This window comes from Trichosurus vulpecula, chromosome 2 (genome assembly GCF_011100635.1).
Source record: "Trichosurus vulpecula isolate mTriVul1 chromosome 2, mTriVul1.pri, whole genome shotgun sequence".
Lineage (NCBI taxonomy): Eukaryota > Metazoa > Chordata > Mammalia > Diprotodontia > Phalangeridae > Trichosurus > Trichosurus vulpecula.
Genome location: NC_050574.1, coordinates 208,918,759 through 208,940,778, shown reverse-complemented (window position 1 = coordinate 208,940,778; position 22,020 = coordinate 208,918,759). Strand labels below are relative to the sequence as shown.

General features: G+C 37.1%; 1 pseudogene; it reads right to left on the bottom strand.

The window, feature by feature from the left end:
* Positions 1 to 3,481: 3,481 nt before the first annotated feature.
* Positions 3,482 to 4,290, bottom strand: LOC118838664 (annotated as a pseudogene).
* Between the last annotated feature and the right edge of the window lie 17,730 nt (positions 4,291 to 22,020).

The following is a 22,020-nucleotide window of genomic DNA, read 5'->3' as shown; positions in this document are numbered from 1 at the left end:
ACCACTTCCAGACCCTTCCAACCCTCCCCACCCCCAATCACTCAGCAACTTCTCTCTTAGGCTTTCTCCATTCACCTAAATCCTTGTTGACATTTCTCTTTCATACCTACCCCATTTTCTTCCCCTTCACCTCAACTCCTGCCTGCATCCTAGGAGATTCATTTTTGATGTGCTTTCAAATACAAGGTCTCCCAATTTATCAACCTCTTCATTTTTCATGGCCTATACTCCACATGAGCTGGTGAAAACTGGTTTAACTCACATCGTCCCAAGCACCCAGGCTACTTACATGCTAAGGCTCAATAAACCCAAAGACTGGGCATTGCCTCCATCTCAACTGTCCACTATCTTGGCTCAACTAAATTTAAATTTCCTAAGTGCCTAACCTAATTCTTCATTCTTTATTAGTCAATTCAGAAAATATCTTCATATCACTGGTCCAGATTACCCTACTACCTTTCCTATAGAGGACAGTCCTATTTGAGCCATGTGGTCTCTTTGACCAAAATTTTACATAAATTTGAGCCCTAAAGGGCTTTGGAACTTTGATCAGGGTGCAGATACCACTACACATCCAAAACCACCCCACCCCCACTGTGTGCTGCACAAGAACTATTGGTCATGGAGGCCTCACATGTAGGTTATTCTTAACTGGCATCTGTTCTCCTTCCTACTGTGAGCAGGAAGTAGCAATTGTAAGTAGCAAAAAACTTTTGTTAACTGCTATCCCTGTGCAACACCATCACTCTTGACTCATACTATGGTATCCCCTTTTGTACTGCTCTCTAATTTACCTTAGCTTTTCACAAGGGTAATCGTTCCTTTTACCTTACTGTCACCCAAAATTCTCCCACCTCCCTGTTCCCAATCTATGAAATTTCCTTCTCTGATCGTAGTTTGCTGTCCTTCCAGCTCTCTCTCTCCCTTACTCTTCCTTTATCTATTGTTTGTTCTCATTGTGACTTACAGTACCCTCCTCTAGCCCACCCCACTTTGTTCTCCCAATCCATTACTCATGTTCTGACCTCTAGCTTCATATTTTTTTAACCAGTTGCCCAGTTCAATGACATACTTTCCTGTATGTTTAATGCCCTTGCCCACCACTATTCATTATGTGCAAATCTTCAACACTGAGTCACCCACACAATCCCCTTTCTCCATTTCTATTCCCAAATTGCAGAAAGTTGCTGAAGGAAGTCATTAAATGGTGTGCCCATTTGGTCCACTACAGATTCCATTGTTTGATCTCAGTTGGACTCTGACTATTGACCATCTTCTTATTCTTCTGATTGATTCTCTGACACATACCCCACAGTAAATAATTCTATATATGCAGCCCTTAACTTTAGTCCCACATTTCCAGCTGAATATTTCCCAACAATATGTTTCATTAGCACTTCAAACTAAACATGTTCAAAACTGTTAGTCAGTTAGTCAATAAACCTTTATTAAGTACTTACTGTATGATAGGCACCATGCTGAGCACTGGGTATACAAAGGAAGGCAAAAGACAATCCCTGCTGTCATGGAGCTCACAATGGGGGGAGACAAAATGCAAAAAGCTATGTACAAATAAGCTATATCCTTGGGGGGGTAGATTAGGAAATAATCAACAGAGAGAAAGTACTATTATTTTTATTTCTTTTTTAATATATATTTTGTTTTGATCAACTAAGATCCACCTTCTCCTTTCACCCCAACTTTTCTCCTCCCTTGCAATTGAAAACACAAGAAAAACAAAACCCATTACAAATATTATAATCAGTTTAAACAAATTTCCACATTGTTCATGTCCAAACTCCCACCCCCCTCCAAAAGCAAACAAAGAAACAAACAAAAAAACAACAATTTGTCTCTTCCTGCATTCTGGATCCCTCACCTCTCCATCAGGAGGTTCACAGCATGTTTCATTATTAGTGCTCTGGAATACTGTTTCCTCATTGCACAACACAATAGTGTTCCATCACATTTATAAACTATAAGTTGATTAACTATTCCTCCATTTATGGACATTCTCTCAGATTCCCATTCTTTGCCACCTCAAAATGAGCTATAAACATTTTTGTACCTCCTTAGAATTTGCTTTGCTTAGGACTAATTCTTTCTTTATTCCACACTCCCTTTAATTTTACTTCCCTGCTTTTTTTCATTTCCCTCCTAGTTCACTGCTAAATGAAATATATTTCCATCTCTCTCTCTCTCTCTCTCTCTCTCTCTCTCTCTCTCTCTCTCTCTCTCTCTCCCTCTCTGTCTCTGTTATTCTTCCTTCTTTTGACCGTTCAGATGAGAATTAGGTTTCAGTGTCAGCCATTCCTTCTCAACCCCTCCTCCTTGGATATATTCACACACACACACACACACAAAACCATTTTGTATTAGCCATGTTTTTTTAGAAAGCAAGAAATCGATGAAAGTATGCATTAGTCTATAATCTGAGTCCATTAGTTCTCTACCTGGAGGTGGCTTGCATGTTTCATCATGAATCCTTTGGAATTTTTGTGGGTCATTGTGTCAATCAGAGTTACTAAGTGTTTCATAGTCGATCATCTTTACAGTATGGCTATTAGTGTTTTAACCATTCTGCTCACTTCACTTTCCATTGGTTCATACAAGTCTTCCTGGGTTTTTCTGAAATCACCCCATTCATCATTTCTTACAGATAATAGTATTGTATTGCATTCATAAATTATAACTTGTTCAGCCATTCCCCAATTGGTGGATCCCCCTCTTTCAGTTTCCAGTTCTTTGATACCACAAAAAGAGCTTCTATAAATTTTTTTGTACCTATGGTCCTTTTCCTCTTTCTTTGATCTCTTTGGGGTATAGATATATTAGCAGTATCAGTGATTAAAAGAGTATGTGCAGTTTAATATCATTTGGGGAATTGTTCTAAATTTCTTTCAAGAATAGTTGGACTAGTTCATATCTCCACCAACAGTGAATTAGTCTACTTGTTTTCCCACATATCCTCTAGCATATGTCATTTTCCTTTTTTGTCACCTCAGTCAGTCTGATGGATCTGAAGTGGTACCTCAGAGTTGTTTTAATTTGCATTTCTATAATTATTAGTGATTTATAGCATTTTCTCACATGGCTATTGATAGCTTTGACTTCTTCCTCTGAAAACTTCCTAACCACATCCTTTCACCACTTTTCAATTGGAAAATGGCTCTTATTCTTGTACATTTTACTCAGTTCTTTATATATTTCAGAAATAAAACCTTTATCATAGAAGCTTGCTAAAAAGATTTCCCCCTATTTCCTGCTTTTCTTCCAATTTTGACTGCATTGATTTTTCCTGCAAAACCTTTTTAATTTTATATAATTGAAATTATTCATTTTCACTCCTGTGAAACTCTCTAGCTCTTATTTTGTCATGAACTCTTATCCGTATAGATCCGATAGTTAATTTCTTCTGGGTTCCTCTAATTTGCTTATATTAACCTTTACTTTTAAGTAATGTACCCATTTTTTTGTCACAGGCATTTTTATTAACAGACCATTAGAAAAATAATCATGGTAGAGACCTTTAGTTCATTCTTCTAATAAGCCTGTTGATCTGGTCTTCCCTGTTACCAGCATCTCCACCTTCCACACAATGTGCAGTCTTTTTCTTCATTCTCCTCAAGGAGAAGATAATTTGAAGGGCCACAGGAAGTTGTTGGCAGCTTTGAAGTGCTTGCCAACAGTGTAGATCTCATGGATCAAGTCCTCCATGCAGATAATTCCATATTTACCAAGAGATTTTGCAATAAGGGCATCATCCATCAGGGCAATCCTCTGTTTCTTGATCTTGCCATAACCACGTTTGTAAATCAAGTCATTCACAGACTTCAGGTTTGGGTAACCCCATGCAATGTATGGTTCCACAATCCACAGCATGTTAATAGAACCCTTGTTAAGTTTAACAAAAGTGCCATTGAAGATTTGGCAAAGACGAAGAAGTTGCTATACTTTTCAGACCTTTGGGCTAACACTATTGGTAGCTCTGATTCTGATCACAAAAGCAGGTGCATAGTAGTTGCCAGCTTTGCGTGCCATTCTAGCCAGCTGGATTTCACTCCTGTACATCTGTCTGTACTCCTTATGGTAGGCTTTAGCTTTTTCATAGATAACTTTTCTCTGTATTTTATGGAGCTTTTTAATAGCCATCTTCTTCTTCAAGCGTTTGGCCTTCAGTATTTCAAAAGCCTTTCACTTTTTCAGAAAGGATTCTGGAATGGATGGTAGCTTCTTCTTTTCTTCTATGCCCGCCATGATTCCAGCTGGAAAAAGAGCTAATGTATGCATTTTAAGCTTATCTTGGCATATGGTGTAAGAAGTTGGTCTATGCCTAATTTCGTCTGGACTAGTTTTCAGTTTTCCCAATAGATTTGGCCAAGGAATGGGTTCTTTAAATTTATCAAAACACTAGGTTACTATGGACATTTGCTTCTATATATTGTGTTCCCAATCTGTTCCACTGATCAACTTCTCCATTTCTGCCCAGTAAAAAATTTATTTTGATAATAACGACTTTGTATAGTAGTTTGAGATATGGTACTGCTAGACCCTCTTTCTTTCTTTTTTTCTTTTATTGATTCTCTGTAGAGCCTTAACCTTTTGCTCCTTCAGGTATATTTTGTTAATATTTTTTCTAGCTCTTTAAAGTTACTCTTTGGTAGTTTGACTGGTATAGCACTGAAAAGGTAAATTAATTTAGGTAACATGGCCATTTCTATTATATTCATTCAACCTACCCATGAGCAATTATTATTTCTCCAATTAGTTATACCTGTCTTCATTTGTGTGAAGTGTTTTGTATTGTGTTTATGTAGTTCCTATGTAAGCCTTGACAGGTAAGATCACAAGTGTTCTATACTGTCTGTAGGGTTTTTATAAATTAGAATCTCTCTATCACTTCCTGTTTGGGTTTTGTTGGTGATATACTGAAATGCTGATGATTTGTGTAGGTTTATTTTATAGTCTGAAATTTTATTGATGTTGTTAATCTTTCAATTAATTTTTTTGTTGATTTTCTAGGGTTTTCTAAGCAAACCACGTTATCTGAAAAAAATTGATAATTTTATTTACTTGTTGTCCATGCCTATTCCTTCAATTACTTCTTGTTTTATTGCTATAGCTAGCATTTCTATTACAGTATTGAATAGTAATAATAATAATGGATATCTTTGCTTCACCTTTGATCTTATTGGAAAGGATTCTTGTTCTTCCTTTTTACAGACAATGTTTGCTGTTGGTTTTGGTAGATACTATTTATCATTTTAAGGAAAACTCCATTTATCCTGTGCCTTCTAGTGTTCTGCCAGAAATAAGTGTATTTTATAAAAATAAATAAATAAGTAAATTTAGTTAAAATTAAAAACATTTTCCCACATCTATTGAAATAATCATATGATTTTAGTTATTTTTGTTGTTTATATAATCAATTATGCTTGAAATTCTCTTAATATTGAATCAGCTATTCATTCCTGATATAAATCTAACCCAGTTGTGGAATATAATCTTCTTTATATTTCTTCTGGTATTTTATTTAAATAAATATAAATACTTCTAGTATTTTATTTAAAATTTTACATCAATATTCATCACAGAAATTGGCCATTTATTTTTTCTGTTTTGAGTCTCCCTAATTTAAGTATTAAGATCATATTTGTATTATAGAAGGAATATGTTAAGATGCTTTCTTTACCTATTTTTTCATATAATTTATATAGTATTACAATTAATTGTTCTTTAAGTGTTTGGTAGAATTTGCTTACAATTTGATCTGGTCTTGAATTTTTTTCTATAACTAGATGTTTATGATTATGCAATTTCTTTTTCTAAGACAGGGTTAGTAAATGTTCTGGTAACCTGAGCCATTTATGTTTTTGTAAATACCTATCCATTTAATTTAGATTATTGGAATGTAGTTGGGTAAAATTGCTCATAGTAATTGCTTTTTTAAAATTTTTATTGGTTTCACATTCACCCTTTTCATTTTTGATACTGATAATTTTACTTCCTTTTTTTCTTTTTTTAAAGTCAAATTAGCCTGTGCTTTATCTATTTTATTGTCATTTTCATTGTTTTTTTAACTCCTACTTTTATTTATAATTTCAATAATGTTTTTACATTCAACTTTATTAATCTCTCTTTTGAGTTTTAGGATTTCTATTTTGGTATTTAATTGGGCTTTTCAATTTGTTAGTTTTCTAATTACTTTTAGTTGCACACCCAATGCTTTGATCAGCTCTTTTTTTCTTTTATTGATGAAGGTTTTAGAGATACAAATTTTCCTCGAAGTACTACTAAGTACATGTTATATTGTCACAATGTTGTCATTTCCTTTAATGAAATTATTGATTCTTTCTATGATTTTTCCTTTGCCCATCAATTCTTTACAATTGAATTATTCAATTTCCAGTTAATTTTAACCTATACTTCACAGGCCTTTTATTGAATGGAATTTTTATTGCATTATGTTCAGAAAAAAAACATTTCTTATTTCTGTTTTTTTGCATTTTTGTGACGTTTTTATGCAGTAATACCTGATTAATTGTTGTGAAGATGTCATGTACAACTGAGAAATAGGTATATTCCTTCCTATTCCTATTCAATATTCTCCAGAGGTCCATTTTATCTAACTTTTCTAAAATTCTATTCATCTATTTAACTTCCTTCTTGTTTATTTTATAGTTAGATTTATCTAGATTTAGGAGGAGTAAACTGAGGTCCCCCACTATTTTGGTTTTATTATGCATTTCTTTCAGTAACTCATTTAACTTTTTCTTTAAGAATTTAGATGCTGTTTGGTAAATGTATGTTTAGTATTGATATTAATTTATTGTCTGTGGAATCTTTTAGCAAAATGTAATTTCCCTTTTAATCTCTTTTATTTACATTGATTTTTGCTATTATTTCATCTGAGATCAGGATTGCCACCCTGTCCTTTTTTTTTTTTTACTTCAACTGAAGGATAATGGGTGTTGTTCTCATCTCTTATTTTAACTCTATGTCTGTCTTTCTCTTTCACATATCTTTCTTGTAAATGACATATTGTTGGAATCTGGTTTCTAATCCATTCTACTATCTTCTTCTGTTTTATAGGTAAGTTCATCCCATTCATATTCACAGCTGCTTGCTACCAATGTGTTTCCCCCTATCCTATTCTCTTATATGCATCCTTTTCTTGAGCAATGTTTTTCTAAGATTTTTTAAAATATGATGTCTAGGCTCTTTTTTTTGGTCATAGAATAGTCCAATGATTCTTAAATTTTTTTTTCTCCTTTACCTGTTTTTCATGTTAGTTGCTTTTGCTATGAGATTCCTTTTAGTTTCTTCTATTTTTTAGCCTTTTGGCATTGTTTCAACATTCTTTGTTGCCTCATGAAGTCATTGATTTCTATTTGGGCCATTTAAGTTTTTGTTGTCTTTTTTCTATGTATAACTTTGCATTGAATTTATTTACACAATAGTCAAGTTGTAAAGAAGAATTATGACCAATGGAATGAATCATGAGAAAGAAGAAACAAAACCAAAAAAAGAGAGAGAGAAAAGGAGAGCAAACAGTTTGCCTCAATCTGCATTCAGACTCCATAGTTTTTTGTTTTTTTTTTTTCTGCATGTAGATAGCTCTCTCCATCATGAGTCCTTTGGAGTTGTCTTTGAACCTTGTATTGCTGAGAAGACTGAGGTCTATCAAGGTTAGTCATCACAGAATAAATGTATCTGTGGTTGTGCATAATGTTCTCCTATTTCCGCTCCGCTCAGTCAGCATTATATTGTGTAGGTTTTTCCAGGTTATTATGAAGTGCGTATCTTCCCCATTTCTTACAGCACAATAGTATTCCATTACATTCATATACCACAACTTGTTCAGCCATTCCCCAATTGATAGGCATCCGCTTGATTTCCAATTCTTTGCTACTACAAAAAAAACTGCTATAAATATATTTGTACATATGGGTCCTTTTCCCATTTGTGTGATCTCTTTGGGATACAACTCTAGAAGGGGTATTGCTGGGTCAAAGAGTATGAACATTTTTATAGCCCTTTGGGCATAGTTCCAAATTGCTTTCCAGAATGGCTGGATCAGTTCACAATGCCACTAGCAATGTAACAGTGTTCCAATTTTCCACATCCTCTCCAGCATTTATCATTTTCTTGTTTTGTTATTTTAGCCAATCTGACAGGAGAGTTGTGGTACCTAAGAGTTGTTTTGATTTGCATTTCTCTAATCAGTAGTGATTTAGAGCATTTTTTCATATGCCTATAGATATCTTTAGTATCTTCCTCTGAAAATTGCCTGTTCATATCCTTTGACTACTTCTCAACTGGGGAATGACTTGTATTCCTATAAATTTGGCTCAGTTCCCTGTATATTTTAGAGATGAAGCCTTTATCAGAGAGACTAATTGTAAAGATTTTCTCCCAATTTTCTGCTTCCCTCCTAATCTTTGTTGCATTGGCTTTTTTTTATACAAAAACTTTTCAATTTAACATAATCAAAATTATCCACTTTGCATTTTGTAATGCTCTCTGTCTCTTGTCATGTCATGAATTCTTTGTTTTCCCATAAATCTGATAGGTAAACTATTCCTTGCTTTCCCAAATTGCTTATAGTATCAGCCTTTATTCCTAAGTCATGAACCCATTTTGACTTTATTTTGGTATATCGTGTAAGATATTGGTCTATGCCCAGTTTCTGCCCTACCATTTTCCAATTTTCCCAGCAGTTTTTGTGAAATAGTGAATTCTTATCCCAGAAGCTGGATTCTTTGGGTTTATCAAAGAGTAGATTGCTATAGTCATTGACCACTGTGTCTTGTGTACCTAACCTATTGCACTGATCCATGACTCTGCTTCTTAGCCAGTACCAGGTAGTTTTGATGACTGCTGCTTTATAGTACAGTTTAATATCTGGTATGGTTAGGCCACTTTCCCTAGCATTTCTTTTCATTAATTCCCTAGATATTCCAGACCTCTTGTTCTTCCAGATGAATTTTGTTATTATTTTATCCAGCTCTGTAAAATAATTTTTGGTAGTTTGATTGGTATAGCACTGAATAAATAAATTAATTTAGGTAAAATTGTCATTTTTATTATATTAGCTCAGCCTAACCATGAGCAACTGATATTTTTCAATTTATTTAGATCTGACTTTATTTGTGTGAAAAGTGTTTTGTAATTATGTTCATGTAGGCCCTGGATTTGTCTTGGCAGGTAGACTCCCAAATATTTTATAGTGTCTACAGTAACTTTAAATGGAATTTCTCTTTCTATCTCTTGCATAGTTAGTGATGTATAGGAATGCCAAGGATTTATGTGGGTTTATTTTATATCCTGCAACTTTGCTAAAGTTGTTTATTATTTCAAGTAGTTTTTTAACTTGATTCTCTAGGATTCTCTAAGTAAATCATCATATCATCTGCAAAAAGTGATAATTTAGTTTCTTCTATGCCTATTCTAATTCCTTCAATTTCTTTTTCTTCTCTTATTGCTACAGCTAACATTTCTAGTACCAAACTGAATAATAGGGATAATAATGGACATCCTTGTTTCACCCCTGATCTTATTAGGAATGCATCTAGCTTATCCCCATTACAAATAATGCTTGTTGATGGTTTTAGGTAGATGCTATTTATAATTTTAAGGAAGGCTACATTTATTCCTATGCTTTCTAGTGTTTTTAATAGGAATGGGTGTTGTATTTTGTCCAAGGCTTGAGACAATCATGTGGTTTCTGCGCCATTTAAGTTTTTAGGGAATTTGTTGCTTTGGCAAGGTTTTATTCCTTTTGTGATAAGCTGCTAATTTCCTTTTAAATTCATTCTTCCATAGCCATCATTTCTTTTCCATTTTTTCTTAAGCATTCTTATTCCATTTATAAAAAAAAAACAATTTTTGACTCCTTTTAAAATGCTTATATCATCTCATCCAGGAATTCTAGTTGAGTTTGTGCCTAATGCATGTTTTTCCCTGAAGCTTTGTTTATAGATGATTTGTAGTTTCTGTGTTTGTGTCTGGTGCATTCCCGCCACCAAAAACTCATTACTGGTAGGGGAGAGGTGTTCTTTTTGCATACCTTTGTTTATTCTTTCAGCCTACTTCCTGACTTTAGACTCAGTGTTAGGGCTAGATTCTGTTGTGATTCTGGGGGGAAGATCTGAGCTGATTTTGTTGCTGCTTTCTTGGTGTTTTGAGGATTGTGTTATTCCAGGATCTCAGGGACAGGCTGGAGACATTCAAGTTTTCAGTACTCTCAAAATGGCCTGATCTAGGACAATCTCTGATTGCCTTCCCCTTAGTTTAGGCTCTGCAAGTTCCTGACTTGGAACTTGCAAGAGTAAATTATTGGTGGACTCCACCCCATCAGCAAACTGGAAAGCTCTGTTGGCTCTGAGTGGCAGAATTGTAGGTTCCCCTTTGGTCTAGAATTTCCACCCTAGTTAATCCTCTGCAGGCTGGGCTGGATGACTAAGGTCTGAGCCACATCACTGCTACTGCTGCTGACTTCTGAATTCTCCTTTCTCTATACACAACCCCGGGCCTCCCTACCTAAGAATGCCAGTCCCTCGTGAAGGTCCCTTTCTCGCTCCTCCCTGGATCTGTGACCTGGAACTGGATGATGGTCAACAGAGCTGCCAATTGGCACCCAGTATAGGTCTGGGAGTCCCCTCATTCAGTTCTGGAACCTCCTCTTACTCTGGTACATAGAATCTCTTTCCCGACCCTATATGCTTTCCCCTCATCCATTCCCAGTGTCCACTCAGTTGTCTGTCTCCCTATGCTGAAATAAGGTGGATAAATGCATGACTCACTGTGACTTTTTCTGGATATTCACATCAGAATTCAGTCTGAATTCAGCATTTTCTAGATCTATTTGGAGAGATTTTTGTAGGGGAGCTCACCTATACTGTTTCCTTTCATTCTGTCATCTTTGGGAAAGTACGAGATTTAAGCATGATTAAGAAAGACTTCCTATAGAGGTGGGTTTTAGCTGCAACTCAAAGGAAGCCAGGGAAGCCAAGAAGCAAAGATGAGAAAGGACAGTGTTCCAAGCATGGTGGACAGCCAAGCAAAATGCCAAGAGTTGAGAAACTGAGTGCCTTGTTCATGAACAGCAAGAAAGCCAATGTCACTGGATTGAAGAGTATAAGAATCTACTGTATACCAAAACTAGAAAGATAGGGGATTTGTTATGAAAAACTTTGAATGCCAAATGGGATTTTACATTTAATCCTGGAGTTAATAGGTAGCTATTGGCATTTATTGAGTAAGGAAGTAGCATGGTTCGACCTACTCTTTAGGACAACCACTTTGTTAGCCTAATGGAAGGTAGTGTAGAGTGAGGAGAGATTTGGTCCAAGCAGACCAACCAACATGGGTATTATAATAGTCAAGGCATGAGGAAATGAGAACCTGCATCAGGGTGGCAGAAATATCAGAGGAGAGATGGAGGTGAATTTGAGAAGTGTTTCAAAAATGAAATGGAGAGACTTTGACAACAGATTGTATGTGGAGGGAAGTGAGAGATTGTGAGGAGTCAAGGATGACGTCTAGGTTTTGAACTTGCAAGATTGGGACAATGGTGGTACCCTGGACAGTAATAGGGAAGAATGTAAGCCAGAGAGGGTTTTGAGTGAAAGATAATGTGTTCAGTTTTTGAAATAATCAGATTTATTCTGGGTCTTTTTTTAATTAATTCTATTTACAGCTAATTGATTTTGTTTTGTAACTGCCTAAGTCATGATCCTTTGTCTCTGAACTTAATTCAGAAATTTAGTTAGCCTGCAATGAGTTAAGTTTAGAAATTCAGTTCTCCTGTTAATCACTGTTCTATTCTTGTGTCAAGGAAATCTGTTACCCTTAGAGAATGCAAGTGGACACCAGGGAATCTGGTCTAGTATCTTTATACCACCAAGCTATCCTTCAAGGATATCTGGTTTGTTATCCAAAGAAGTCTGGTTTGCTATCTCTGTCCTTGCAGATGGAGCTGAATTCAAACAAATGAACATTTCTTAGTCACAAGAATGAAGGAGAGGGTTGTTGCTAATCTGCATTCCTAATTTCCATCCAATCATATTTTCTTCCACCTATGAAGCTAGTCTTCCTATTTTCTATTCTCCACAAAATATAAAAAAAAGTTGTTCCCCTCTTTCAGAGTCTCAGCTTTTCTGGGGAAGCTGAGATCCAATTTATTGGTAAATTTGCCCTTTAATAACAAATTGAACATGCTCAGACCTTTGTGCCTCAGTTTATCTTAATTTCAATTGCAACATTTTGGACATACTGAATTTAAGTTGTCTACTGGACATTCAGTTTGAGATGTTTGATAGGCAATTGGAAATGTAAGACTAGAGGTCAGCAGAGCATAAGTAGATTTGAGAATCATCAGCTTAGATACGATAATTGAATCCATAGGAGCTGAGGAGATCACCAAATGAAATTATATAGAGAAAGAAGAGAAAAAGACCCAGGACAGAACCCTGTGCAACACCCAAGGTTAGTGGGTATGATCTGGATAAAGATCCAGCAAAGGAGACTGAGAAGGGGTGATCCAACAAATAGGAGGAGAACTAGGAGAAAGGGACAAAGGACTCTAGAGAAGAGAACATTGTAGAGTTGAACTGATTCAACAAGGGGTCAAGACGGAGAAAGGCAGACAGTATGGCTAGTGCAAGAGTGATAGCCTAGAAGAGAACTTAGGGGATGAGGTATTGGAGACCATGCTGTTAACAAAGAGTGGGATTTTGAATGGAAATGCAGAAAGCCAATAGATTGTGATCAGATAAGGGAAGTTCAGATTTCTGAAGCATAAAGGTGATGTATTTGTGAGTGATGGCAAGATCAAGACTGTGACCATCTTTGTGTATGGCTAAGGTGGGGTGGAGAAGTAGGTTGCAGGAAATGCCTGAACTCATGATATTCCATCTCAAACATACTCTTCCAAACTTCCCAATTATTGTTAAGGGCACTACCATCTTTCCAATCCTCCTGTTAAGAAACCTCAGAGTCATCTGTGACCTCTCCTTCTCCCTCACTGACCACATCTAATAAATAGATTCTGTCTCTGCAACATCTATTTCATCTGTCCCTTTCTCTCTGCTCACATAGCCACCACCCTATTTCAAGCTTTCATCACCACTTGCCTGAATGGTCTCTTGTAACAGCTGCCTAATTAATCATCCTCCCACTAGTCTCTCCCCTCTCTGATCCATCCTTCATATAACTGTCAAGATAATCTTTTAAAAGTCTTTCACAGTCCAGCTATGTCACCATCCTATTCAGAAACCTTCAGAGGCTCCCTATTGCCTCTAGGATAAAATTCAAAATCTAACCAATTAAGGTCCTGCATAATCTGGTTCCAACTTCCCTTTCCAGCCATGTTTCACACTATTCCCTTTTATGTACTCAATGGTCCAGCCAAACTACATTACTAGCTCTTCCCAGGATTCCACTTCCCACCCCATATGTTATCCCCAAGCTATCTCCCATGCCAAAATGTTCTTATTCTATATTAACAGCTTTCTGAATCATTATTTTACTTTTAGTTTTGGCTTAATTGTTTTCTTCTTAAAAGCCTTCTTGATACCCCCCATCTCCATCCCCACCACCCCTTTGTGAGTTCTCTTCCTCTTTAAATTCTACTAGAGCATTTTGTTTGGTTTCTCCCTTGTACTCCTCCACTCCCTACTTTATAACTGTTTATCTGAGTAGATATTGTAGAAAACAGTATAAATTCCTAATAAATTGCAAGCTACTTGAAATCAGGAAGTATTTTGTTTTTAATCTTCATATCGCCAATCCAATCCTAAAAATTTACCACGTGCAAGGCACTTCACTCCTAGCAAAGTACCTTGGGAAGAGTAGCCACTTATAATACATATTATTTACATTGAATTAAATGAAGAGTCAGTGAAAGGGTTATGACTATGAAGTATAATTGTTATGATTATGACATATCTCCCAACCCTCAAAGGCTGGAGCTCCACCCAGTGGGTTTCAAGTAAAGATGAAACATGGCAAGATGAATGTCCAATCTATAATCTGCCCATGGAGTAGCTTAAATATATAGGCCAAGATTGCTTTATAGATTCTAGAAAGAAAAAAATAATTTTGCATGGATGGAAAAAAAACAATTATACATTATCAAAGCTAGAAGGGACATGAATAATCACCTAACCTAGCCCCCTCAATTTATAGATAAGGAAATTGAGTTCCCATAGAGCTAAAATATCTTGCCCAAGCTTAGTCAGTTAGTAGGAAAGCCAAGAACCAGGTATCCTGACTCAAAGTCTCTCCACTAAAGATGTTGCCATACCTGATTACACTATTGTAAGCTCATAGTTTAGAGAAAGCAATGCGATTTCAGGATTAAAATGCCTTTTATTCAGTCCAGAATTTTTTGGTCTCCTACATTCAATCTTCTCCTACTACCAACAATTGTTTACCTTTCACTTTAACGCAATGGGTTCCCAGTAGTTGTTGGTGGCTACCATGGCAACAGAAGCTTAGGCCTTGCTTCAACCACCCCCTGTTCAATGTGATTTCCTTTTAATAAGGCAATTTCAAGAATATTAGCAATAAATCACCAGACCACAGATTTAGCTGTGGGGAGCTTTTCTTTTGAATGTCTAATAAGAGAAATGGGAAAGTGTACACAAAAATCCAATAGAGAAAATGGTCCAGGTGCTTCAACTGAAAAGGGGTAAATCAGAATTAGGCTCGAAATAGGCCTTTGAAATTTAAAAAATCCCTAGAAAGATACTTTACCAGACAAGAGCCAAGATTCCTAAGGAGGTATATTGGTTGAGACATAGAAGTTAAACCACTAAGCAGAGGAGAGAAATCCTAGTGAATGCAGATAACTTGAGTTAGCGCTTTTCCTCACTCTATTGTTACTTCAAATGATAAGTGAGGGTCAGTCCTTGAATCCCCTGTGCCTCCACCTGTCCATATTTGATATGAAAAGACTGGAACCACACTGAGAAACAATTCACAATCAACTGGGATTTGGTATAAGGTGGGTCAAATTTGAACTCTAGAGATTTTAGTTACAGAAATATCAAACAGACCTTGTTAAAAGATAGTCCCAAATCATTACCCCCAGAGGACAAGATTATCATCAATTCTCACAATATTATCTGTTGTACAGACTAAACTTTCGGTAAAGTACTAACAGATTCAAATAAATTATTGTTTTTGTGTGGAGAAAAGGACTTCAGAATTTCCTAAAAACGGCAATATTATTCTGAATGGTTTTAAGGTGATAGTTTCTTTCAAATAGAATTGCTAAAGTCTGACTGAAGGCAAGGGCATAGTCTAACTGGACCTTTGGTCCTTAGGTCCATGGGAGACCTACTGTTTCTGACCCAGGCACTCTAGCTCACCCTGCATAAATGCTTCTCTGTCATCATCACTCACTGAAAGTCACCAGGGAACAGATGTCTTGCAGTTTGTGAGAGTGGAACAGCCTGTGGATTCCACCCACTCCCTCTGATCCATCTGGGAAGTGGGTGAGACAAGTGAGCCTACACAGGGAGAAGGGTCTCCTGGGAATCCCCAGCATTCTGCCAGCAGTGATATTGGTGTTTCAATAGGTGGCACTCTTTCTATGGAGATGGAAAGTAGTAATGTCCAAGAGAAATGGAGCCCTGCCATCTGCTTCCTCCCCAATGGAGGCTTATTGGAATAGAAAAACTCACAGAGTTAGAGTTAGATGAAACATCAGTGATCATCCAGTCTAAGGACTTTGTTCTGTAGCCCGGAGAAGACCATAGACTGAAATTCACCCTTTTTTTCCTTTCTATAGTTCCTCATTTGGTGATCTCAGCTCCAATGGTTTCCATTATTACTTCTATGCAGACGATGATGCCCAGATATGTATTCCATCTCTCCTAGTTCTAGTCCTTTGTCACAAACTGACTTTTGGACATTTTGATCTCTATGTTCCACAGACATCTCAAATTCAACATGTCCAAAACAAAAGTCATATTTTCCCTAAAAGCCACATTTCTTCCACACCTCCCTATTGCAGTCCAGGACACCATTATCCCTCCAGTCACTTGGGTTCATGACCTCTGTGTCACTATTGACTCCTCACACTCATCCTATATATTCAATCCAGAGGTTTCATATTGTGTCCTATGCATCCCTTCCTCTTCCCTCACACAGCCACTACCCTGGTTGGGGGCCTCATTACCTCTCACTTTGACTGTTACAATAACCTCTTAATTTGGCCTCATTTTCTCAGGTCTCTCCTCATTCTAATTCGGGGGCATCAAATTCAAATAGAAAGGGGGCCACTAATCTATACATAAGGATAAGTACACAGGCCTCATGCTATCTATATTTCATTGTATTTTTATTTGTTTTGTTAAATATTTCCCAATTATGTTTTAATCTGGTTCTGGGCACTGAGAGTATTGAGTTACATGTTTGACGGCTCTTTTCTAATCCCCATGCCACACCACTGTCAAAATGATTTTCCTAAAGTATAAATCTGACCGTATTACTCCCCAGTGATACCCTACTCAATAAAGACTAGTGGACATCCAAGAGCAAATATAAATTCCTCTGTCTGGTACGTAAGCCACTTCACAGCCTGGCCCCTTTCTATATTTCCAGTTCCTTACATATTTCTCTCCACACACTCTGTGGCCTAGCCATACTGGTCTACTTTCTATTCTTCACATGCCTGGAAATGCTCTTCCTCCTCACTTCTGCCCCTCAGAATCTCTGGCTTCCTTTGAGACTCCACTTAAGTACCATCTTCTGTAGGGAGCCTTTCCCAATTATCCCAGTGGCTAGCACCTTCATCCCTATCATCCACATATTGACTACATCCCATTGAAATGTAATTTTCTTAAAGAAAAGGACTATTTCCTTTTTTCTTCATATTCTCTGTTGCTTAGTTCAAAGCGGTTGTGGTCATAGAAACTGGCACCCCCTGTCTCTTTTCTCTCTCTGTTCTGCCTCATTGACTGCAGCGTGCACTCAGAGTGGGGATTCCTAAAGGAGACAGCCATGTTGGCTATAAGTCATATTCTTGGTAGTAGAAGTAACTAACTCGTACTTCCCCTACCCTCACCCTCTCACATGTGTGTATATGTGTAAAATGTATATAGACACATATGGATACACACATATGTATACATATATATTACTCATATATATTAGATACACATACATATGTATACATATATATATTACTCATACACACATAATATGTACATATGTGTATATGCTATTCACAACTGAAGCTCTTGAATTCCTACTGGTATGCTTCTGTTTTAAACAAATCAGTCAAGATAACACTATTAACACAATCACAAAACACTTAATAAATAGAATACAAAGCAAGAATAATCATAACATAACAGGCCACACTTAAATATGGGTCAGATTCTCGCACTGATGCACACAATATCACTGGGGGAAAGAAGACACTGATTTACCAAATCCTAGAAGGGGTGTAGGGTTTAGGGTGGGGGGGGTAGGGGAGTACTTCAATAAAGAAACCCATGTGTCCATGGCAACTCCTGACTCTGGATTGTAGGTCTTAGTCTCCTTAGGGAACAGTCTAAACCCAAAGTCACCCTCTAAGTGATTTCTCTGATGGTTGCACTACTTGAACTTCTGGGTTAGGCTCTAAAAAAGTTTTTACTCTTTTGCCCAAACTGTTTCCCTAAGCCTAGGAATCTTCAGAGCTATTTAGGTTGGATCTCTTGGTTATACTCTAAAGAATTTCCTTCTCTTGAGCTCTAGGTGGCAGTAAAGGGCAAGGCAGTCCAGCCTTTCCTTTCCTCAACCATCTCTGTTAACCAGCAGAGGAGTCTTCCTCCAGTCAGCTCTCAGCAGCAAATACAAAAATCTGTTTTCCTCCAGTCAGCTCAGCAAGGGGTTGGTGTAGAATCTAAACTCTTCTTTCAGCTCTCAGTTCAGCAACTTTACTATGAGCTTGGCTGAGCTCAGCTTTCTTAAAGCAGCCGGGGAGCAGTCTTAGCTCATTGTCTCTTCAGTCTATTTCTGTTTTCACTCTTCTTCTGTAGCATCAGTTGGCTTCTGCCTCAACCTCTTGTCTATCTTCAAAGTAAGGTCTCCTTGTATGAAGTGACCTCCTTCTTAAGGTAAGAAGCCAAAATTCACATTTCTGTCATACGTACCACAAAATAGGCAGCATACAATAGTCTCATGGTCATGGAATGTCAGTTATCAAACAATGAAAAAGATCATACAATTTTAGGGGAACCAAACCAAGATGGCAGAGAGAAGCCAGGAAGTTGCCTGAACTCTCCCCAGTTTCCCTCAGAAACAACATTAAATCAAACCTCTAAATGGATTCTTGAACAACAGAACCTACAAAAACACAGAGTGAAACAATTTCCTGGCTTAAGATAACCTAGAAGGACTTCAGGAAAAGTTTGTCTCACTTGGGCAAAAGGGGAGTACAGACCAGAAGAGACAATGTCTGGGCAAGCCAGCACAGGGAGGTTCTTTGCCACAGCACAGATCAGTAACTTAGGCCCTTTGGTGCTGGCTCAACAAGCCAGTGGTACAACAGGCCAGCACAGAAGGCAAATTGTCAGTCTCAGAAATCAGGCAACAACAGGTGCAACTAGGTGGGGCCACCCTAGTGCATTGAGCAAGGCACCAGCACCTGAGGCCCCAGCACACAAAGCCAGTAACCAGGCCCCTGGCCCCTAGCAGGAGAAGCTTGGGACAATGCCCCCTGAGCCCCAGGAACAGAACTCAACTTTGAAAGCCATGAAATAGTCAAAAATATGAGCAAGAAGCAAAAAAGAACCTTGACCATAAAGAACTTCTATGGTGACAGCGAAGATCAAAACACAAACTTGGAAGAGGACAATGTCATAATGTCTACATGCAAGACCTCAAAGGGGAATATGAATTGGTCTCAAGCCCAAAAAGCCTTCTTGGAAGGGTTCAAGAAAGATTTCAAAAGCCAAATAAGAGAGGTAGAAAAATTGGGAAAAAGAGATGAGTGGTATGCAAGAGAGAGTCAACATCTTAGAAGATGAAGGAAAAAAATTGACTGAAGAAAACAATTCCTTAAAAAATACAATTGGCCAAGTGGGGAAAAAATCCACTGAACAGCATACAAGAAAGAGTAAAATGTGTTATTTAGTATTTTTTGAGGAGGATGTTTAAAATAGTTTTAACAAGATTACAACAAAGAATGTCCTATCTGTTTCTGTGTTTCATTTAAGAAAAAAAAAGCATTTTTGAGAGGCAACATGGTATAAAGAAAAGAGAAATGAAAATGGAATCAGAGGAATCAAATCCTAACTCTGATATTTACTACCTTTGCACCCTTAGGAAAATCACTTAACTTCTCTGGACTCAGTTTTTCCATGTAAAAACAAAGCAATTGGACTATTTGGCCTCTGAAGTCTCTTCTAGTTTTAAATGCATGATCCCATGATTCTGTTGTTTTTTTCCTTTTTCAGATTTTTCAAGTTTTATATAGTTGAAGAAAGCCCCAAAGGGTAAAAGTGGTAGAAGGGAATCATGTAGATTGATTATGTATATATCAATGCAGCTAAGAAAACCAGAAAGAAGTTAAAAAAAAAAGAGGGGCCTCTGAATTGACTAAAGAGACACAATAAAGTTTATTCCTTTTATTCGTAGGATACTGCTTAGTCTCTTACTAAGAGTATGTTTACTATATCTTTTCCACAAAATACTAATAAGACTAGTTCTTTGGCTCGTTATCCCAGAATGGACTATAATTGCCAAAGGTTAAAAGAGACTACTACAAAAAAAAATATTGAAAGCAGTGAGAAGTAACAGCTAACTGCCTGATACTAAGAAAGGCCAGAGAAGAGAGAGAGAGAGAGAGAGAGAGAGAGAGAGAGAGAGGAAGAAAGAAGAAGATGCCCACTATTAGGCATAAACCCCAAAGATATCATAGAAAGAGGAAAAGTGCCCATATACACAAAAGTTTTTATAGCAGCACTTTTTGTAGTGTCAGAGAACTGGAAACTAAGTTGTTGTTGTTGAGTCATTTCAGTCAAGTCCAACTCTTCATGAGCCAATTTGGGGGTTCTTGGAAACTAAAGAGGTACTCCTAATTAAGGAAGAGCCAGTGATGTGCTGGCAAATGTGTAACAGCCTGGCTCTAAGGGGGGAGGAGTGGAGTATGTACTGACTTTAAAGTTTAATCTGCATTATTATTAATTATTCTTAAGTCTAGACAATCAACAAAACAATAAACCAAGCTCCAATTTGCTGTGGTTGCCTTTTCTGAGGTTTAAATACTCTCCTCACACAGAAAACTTGACAACTGGCTCTTGAGTTAAAGCTGGTTTCAGGACATCTCTGGGATTAGCTGAGCGAATTGTAACATATGATTATAATGGAATATTATTATTCTATAAAAATGATGACAGAGATGATTTCGTAGAAGCATAGGATGACTTATATGAACTGATGAAGAACCACAACACTGTAAAGACAAATAATTTTGAAAAAAATAGTTAAGAACTTTCATCAACAGTTTTGGCCAACCATGATGCCAGAAGACCCATGATGAAACACATCCTCCCGAACGCAAGGTTTCGGACTCAGGATGTAGAATGAGACGGATTTTTTGAACATGGCCAATGTAAGAATTTGTTTCACTTGATTATTCATATTTGTTGCAAGGAGGGATTTGATGGGAAAGAGTACAAGTAGATTTTCTGTTAATTTTTTTAAAAGGAGGTAGTGCCTTACTCTTCTTTATTATAATTCTTAACAATGGTGATCAATGCACAGCTGTAGTAGGTCCCCTATACTTTTACCATTTCTCCCTATTCTCCTGTCTCACATATCTTCCTGGAGAAATGAGGCCTTCTATTTTATTGCTAAAATTTTTACAATTGGCTCCTCTGGGATACACACCACATAAAGTAATTATCAAAGTCATCAGAGACATTTCAGATGAAGTGAGATATTTGGACTATCCTAGAATTTGTATAAAGGTATGAAATAATGTTCATTCACTCAACAAACATTTATTAAGGCCCCAGAATGAATGTGGCAATGGTAATGGGGCCTTTTATGGTTAAATTCATGGCTACTGAGCAACCAGGCCATCTCTCTGAAGCTGAACAAGAGGCTTTAATGGTACAGGAAGGACATTGGGGAAAGCCAGAGAAGAGGATAACTCCACCTGAAAACAAACAAACCACAAGATATAAAATTGCCTCCCTCTGGGCTTCAAGAAAGGAGTTGCTGTTCTACAAAGTTCCACATTCTAAGCTGTAAGGAAACTGCAAAATAAAAAATAGGTCAAGAACTTTCTGAATAAAGCCATGTTATGTATTCAGCATTGTGTTTGATGCTGCTTAGGATATATGCAGAAGTTATATTGCTGACCTTTCACTGCTCTTATGAACTTCCTCACCAAATCTAACAGACATGTAACAATTAGCATATTCAGCAGTGACTGGGAGTAGTAGTTGTGTGGATGAAGAGGAGCACTAATATTTGCTCTGGGACCAGAGTGGGGCTGTGAGTCTTCTTAAGGAATCTCAGGCTCAGACCCCAAGCCCAAGGCTTCAAACCCTACACCCCTGAATCCTAGGTCCCAGCCTCCAAGCCACCAGGATGATAGTAAAGTTCAAGTACAAAGTATGGAACAGCATCAACCTGTCTACCTCCAGCACAAGCCTGGATTGGGTAAAGGGAGGAGGGAGTGTCAAAACGAGGGACGATGCTACAATCTAGCACCTTATTATGTCTTGGCAAAATAAATAGTTGTGGTAAAATATCTAAAATACTAGTCACCAGTAGTTTCTGGCCCAGGGGTGAGAGTGGAACCTAATATTAAATTATTTGTAAACACACATATGATTAAGCAATTGTTATTATAGAAATTCCACGAAGAAATGGAATGTTACAAAGGATGTGTCCCAAGTTGTCATGAAGCACAGCAAATCAACAGTCAATTTTCTATATGATCAAATCCAGCTTCATAATTCCAAAGTACATATTCTTGACACAGAAACTTTTCAAATGACATTTCAC